The sequence below is a fragment of the Etheostoma cragini genome, chromosome 19 (assembly GCF_013103735.1).
Source record: "Etheostoma cragini isolate CJK2018 chromosome 19, CSU_Ecrag_1.0, whole genome shotgun sequence".
In the NCBI taxonomy this organism is placed as follows: domain Eukaryota; kingdom Metazoa; phylum Chordata; class Actinopteri; order Perciformes; family Percidae; genus Etheostoma; species Etheostoma cragini.
In genome coordinates this window covers 17,790,265-17,796,523 of record NC_048425.1, presented here as the reverse complement: position 1 = coordinate 17,796,523, position 6,259 = coordinate 17,790,265, and the positions used below count along the sequence as shown (strand labels likewise).

Here is a 6,259-nt window from a genome sequence, read left to right as displayed (position 1 = left end):
ACTATTTTATGATATTTTATCACTTTTTTGACATACTATACTATTACATTTTATCAATTTTTACATGCTATACTATGACATTTTATCACTTTTTATGACATACTATACTATGACATTTCATCACTTTTTATGACATACTATACTATGACATTTTATCACTTTTATGACATACTATACTATGACATTTTATAACTTTTTTTGACATACTATACTATGACATTTTATCACTTTTTATGACATACTATACTATGACATTTTATCACTTTTTTTACATACTATACTATGACATTTTATCACTTTTTTCACATACCATACTATCACATTTTATCACTTTTATGACATACTATACTATGACATTTTATCAATTTTTACATACTATACTATGCCATTTTATTCCTTCCTATGATATACTATACTATGACATTTTATCACTTTTTTTGACATACTATACTATGACATTTTATCAATTTTTATGACATACTATACTATGACATTTTATCAATTATTTTGACATACTATTTTATATTTTATCACTTTTTTTACATACTGTACTATATTTTATCACTTTTTTAACATGCTATACTATGACATTATATCACTTTTTATGACATACTATACTATGACATTTTATCACTTTTTTACATACTATACTATGACATTTTATCACTTTTTTAACATGCTATACTATGACATTATATCACTTTTTATGACATACTATACTATGACATTTTATCACTTTTTTACATACTATACTATGACATTTTATCACTTTTTCTGACATACTATTTTATATGTTATCACTTTTTTTGACATACTATTTCATGACATTTTATCACTTTTTATGAAATACTATACTATAACATTTTTTCACTTTTTGTGACATACTATTTTATGATATGTTATCACTTTTTTCGACATAGTATTTCATGATATTTCATCACTTTTTTTACATACTATACTATGACATTTTATCACTTTGTTATCATACTATACTATGATATTTTATCACTTTTTATGACATACTATACTATGACATTTTATCACTTTGTTATCATACTATACTATGACATTTTATCACTTTTTTTATATACTATACTATGACATTTTATCACTTTTATGACATACTATACTATGACATTTTATCACTTTCATTACATACTATACTATGACGTTTTATCACTTTTTTGACATACTATTTCATATTTTATCACTTTTGTTACATACTATACTATGACATTTTATACGTTTTTTTGACATACTATACTATATTATATCACTTTTTTTACATACTATACCATGACATTTTATCACTTTGTTGACATACTATACTATGTCATTTTATCACTTTTTGTGACATAGTATTTTATGACATTTTATCACTTTTGTGACCTACTATTTTATATTTTATCACTTTTTTTACATACTATACTATGACATTTTATCACTTTTTATGACATACTATACTATGACATTTTATCACTTTTCATAACATACTATACTATGTCATTTCATCACCCTTTTCTTTTACATACTATACTGAGACGTTTTATCACTTTTTTTGACATACTATTTCATGATATTTTGTCACTTTTCTGACATACTATACTAAGACATTTTGTTACTTTTATGACATACTATACTATGACATTTTATCACTTTTTATGACATACTATACTATGACATTTTATCACTTTTTATGACATACTATACTATGACATTTTATCACTTTTTATGACATGCTATACTATGACATTTTATCACTTTTTATGACATGCTATACTATGACATTTTATCACTTTTTATGACATGCTATACTATGACATTTTATCACTTTTTTTACATACTATACTATGACATTTTATCACTTTTTTTACATACTATACTCTGACATTTTATAACTTTATTTGACATATCATTTGATATTTTCTCACTTTTTTTTTACATACTACACTATGATATTTTATATGTTTTTTTGAAATACTATTTTATGATATTTCGTCACTTTTTTTTTATACATACTATACCATGATATTTTATCGCTGTTATGACAAACTATACTATGACATTTTATCACTTTATTTCAGTTTCTTTGAAGAACCCCCCCCTTTGCTCTGATCACTGCTTTGCACACTCTTGGCATTCTCTTGATGAGTTTCAAGAGGTAGACAACCTGAAATGGTTTCCCAACAGTCTTGAAGGAGTTCCCAGAATGCTCAGCACTTGTTTTTCCTTCAATCCGCGTTCCAGCTCACCCCAAACCATCTCGATTGGGTTCAAGTCCGGTGTCTGTGGAGGCGCAGCACTCCATCACTCTCTTTCTTGGTCAAATAGCTCTTACACAGCCTGGAGGTGTGTTTGGAGTCATTGTCCTGTTGAAAAATAAATGATGGTCCAACTAAACGCAAACAGGATGGGATGGCATGCCACTGCAGGATGCTGTGGTAGCCATGCTGGTTCCGTATGCCTTCAAATTTTAATAAATCCTCAACAGTGTCACCAGCAAAGCACCCCACACCATCACACCTCCTCCTCCATGCTTCACAGTGGGAACCAGGCATGTAGAACCCATCCGGTCACCTTTTCTCCATTGCACAAAGCCATGGCGGTTGGAATCAAAGATCTTAAACTTGGACTCATCAGACCAAAGCCCAGATTTCCACTGGTCTCATGTCCATTCCTTGTGTTTCTCGGCCCAAACAAATCTCTTCCACTTGTTGCCTCAGTTTCCTAGCCGCTAGTGGACCATGAAGGTCTGATTCAGTCTCCTCTTAACAGTTGTTCTAGAGATGTGTCTGCTGCCAGAACTCTGTGTGGTATTCATCTGGTCTTTAATCTGAGCTGCTGGTAACTTGGGATTTCTGAGGCTGGTGACTCAGATGAATTTATCCTCAGCAGCAGAGGTGACTCTTGGTCTTCCTTTCCCCGGGCGGTCCTCATGTGAGCCAGCTTTGTTGTAGCGCTTGATGGTTTTTGCAATTTTACGGACCGATTGACCTTCATTTCTTAAAGCAATGATGGCCACTTGTTTCTCTGTACTTAGCCGATTGGTTCTTGCCATAATGTGAATTCTAACAGTTGTCCAACAGGACTGTTGGCCGGGTTGCCCAAACATTCGAGCACCACTGATTGTCGGAGGGCAGGACAGATCTGCTCAGGTCCTTCCTTGAAGAAACATCTCTCAGCCAAGGAGGATCTTCAACTACCGCCTCTTACAAGCCTCCCGATCCTCATTAGCCCTAAGAATGCCTCCAGAAATTTTGCTATCCCCCCCCCCCCCTCACAACTCCTAAAGGTGCAACTCATCCTCACATACGTGCGGGAGGTCTTCCACAGCTGCTCTTCTCTGCTGCTGGCCGAACAACAGCTGTTGTCTCTGCAGCCCACACCAAGACCTACATAGACTGGGTGCAGATTAAGCTTTAGAGAAAGTCCACTCGGGGTCTGTATTTATAATTCTCATGTTATCCTGCCATTCACATGCCAGACCCTGCACCGCGCCGTCATCACAGATTCACAACATCACTTAATCCGTTTACTTTGTGTTGCGTTCTTCTGTTTGTCCACTAGATGGCAGTATGAGGAAGCGGTGTGATGGCCTTCCTCCCGGCAGAGAGGAGAATCTAACCAGTCCACAGGTCCCTCCTCATGTCCCAGGCATGAAACAAGACAGGACCTCACAATGTGGAAAGACAAGTCTCCAGCAGGGCTGCTGGATTTTCATTTGTTTAGTTTTTACAAATGAGATTCTTCCAAATCAATTGGGTCCATGCCTAATTGTGCCAGTGTCTGGTGTGTTTCTGTCAGACCAAGACCTGTTTATATCTGGGTCCTACTGTACCTCCCTGAATTATAAATTATAGAGTGGGGTCTAGACCTACTCTATCTGTAAAGTATCTCGAGATAACTTCTGTTATGATGTGATCCTCTAAATTAAATTAAATTTAAGTGAAACCTGCAGTCCTCAGACACTGGCCTGTTGTCCACCCCCCAGACCTGACCCTGTACCTTTGTAGACAACAACCCTGACCCCCATCCATCTGGAACACCCTCCCTGCAGATCTCCAAAATACTCCATCCCTGAAACACCACCTGATTACCACAGCCTCCAACCTCCTGCAGTACAGCCACAGTCACTCTGTAAAGTCGCGACATAAATAAAAGTTAGTCTTTCGTTTCTTTCGCTGCAGAAATAAAGCACACAGTCACTGAGAGGGTTTGTCCGGAGGTTTATTAGTTTATATACAAGCATATCTGTCCCCGAGGCGGAGACTGTCGAAGATACACAGAGTAGAAAACGTATAAGGTGCAAAAACAAACATAATGCATGAACACCCCGAGCTATGTACAGCAGGTTCACATTTACGGACATCAGACATCGCGCTGAGCCAACCGGGACTCCAAATGAACTAAATCCTTATGGGTAGGACTCCCCATACGGCCTCGCCTCATGCCGACATGCTGACTACACTCTAGCTCGCAGACCTGGGGGGGGTGTCGGTATGGCAACAGGAAAGAGGACAGAACATATTTACAAGAGTGAGGAGCAGTTGGCGCCCATGTGCTGTCATTTTTTTTTTTTTTTTTTCAATTTTAGCAGGGACAGCGCACAATTGAAAGTAAATGCACCACAGTTAAGTCGCAGCACCTTTTTTTTTGATGATATTTCAAAAATATTGTAGCGTTGATTTCCAAACTCTAACAGTAGTAAATGCTAATGCTAATGCTACGTCTGTCAACAATCCCAATAGAGCACCATGGAGCAGTGTCACCATCACGCGTGGAACATAAAGCCATTAGAAAAGCACCATAAAATGTGAGTGTATGTAGGTGTGTGTGCATGTGTGTGAGTGTGTGTGTGTGTAAAGCAGTCGGAAAAACAAAGTCACAGTCTTTACTTTGGCAGAACACTCATTTGAGTTTACAGCAAGTGTTTCTATTTCAGTCAGTCTTCTTCTGTCGATGGGTTAGGAATGTGCCTCAGAGGTATTTGCACGCACACACACACTCTCTCTCACACACACACACACACGCGCACACAGAGTCAGATCGCAGGACTAGAGTAAACCAGTGGCGTGATTAGGGGAGCTGGACCGAGGCTCTTGGATCAGGGTCAGCCACAGCGGTTGAGGTTCAAAGTTTTCCGAAGTGCCAAATCTAAAAGGGGGGGGGGGCCTCAGGATGACCTGCCAGGTTTTCTGAGCACTAACACACCCCCCCGCCGGCATCCTGCTACAGACTAATGACAGCCATCAACATCCCAGCCATCGGGCGCTCGCTGCTTTCCACACCTCCTCATTTAAATGAGGGGAAGCGTCCGATTGGATCATGGTGTTGGGGGTGGGGGGGTGGTATGAAGCGGTTGCTGCCTCTGAATGCACACAGGAGTTCACTCTGCAGGGCGGGGAACTTTTGAAAAGGCTTTGCTTTTTCTCACTTTTTAGCCACTGATGCTTAAAAGAAGCACGATTGCTCCCTTAATAGGACACCTCTGGCTCGGTTTTAACATCTGTCCTGAGGGATCTGATCACAAGAGGACAGTCCTAGGTATGTGTGTTCCCACCTGGCAGAAGAACGTGTCTCCTCATGCGTCCCGAGGACCATTTCCGATTGGCTGTGTGTCGGCGCTCTATATGCAAATAAAGGTTTGAACCGGTTTGGTGGGGGACGTTGGGTTCGGTACGAGACTTTGGTTCTGAATATCAAAACTATACTCGCACACGGAACACACATTCTGGAGTTTTACCCGGAACACACAAGTTGTCTGCAGAAACGGATGTACATTTCCGGGATGAAGCCGTTGACTTGCTAGCTTAAAATGCTCTTTTTTTAACACCGAATTTGCAGTTGTAGCCTGCAAAACCTGTGGCTACTTCCTGATTTGGTTTTGTTTTGCTCTAACCAATCGGTAGAGAGTCTCAGTTAGCATAGAAGCTATGGTAGTTGTTGCTAGCTTCCATCGATCATGAAATACTTTCACGTATGAGTTTGTGTCATAGAGCTGAGTCCATATCAGTCACAGGGGGGGAGCCTGTTCATATTTTGCATTAAAGCAGTGAAGGCCATAAGGTGAGATGATTAAATTAAATACATAACTGCTATCATGATCTAAAGGAGACAGCGAACTAATGGTAGGTGTCACAAAATGGTCAAATATGGTAAATTATGGCACTTTTGGCATTATTGACATCCATTGTACAGCAATGCAAAATAAGTCTTGCAAATATGATGTGTGTTGTACATCTGGCAACTCTAATGTTGT

At 38.7% G+C, this 6,259-nt stretch overlaps 1 long non-coding RNA gene across 1 annotated transcript in view; it reads right to left on the bottom strand.

The window, feature by feature from the left end:
* Positions 1-5,305, bottom strand: part of LOC117934561 — a 14,815-nt gene extending 9,510 nt beyond the window's left edge. Inside the window, exons 1-2 of the long non-coding RNA XR_004654505.1 lie at positions 5,056-5,305; positions 2,168-2,170 (exon numbers count right to left, since the gene is read on the bottom strand). This is a non-coding gene — a long non-coding RNA (uncharacterized LOC117934561). The remainder of the gene's footprint in view (positions 1-2,167; positions 2,171-5,055) is intronic.
* Between the last annotated feature and the right edge of the window lie 954 nt (positions 5,306-6,259).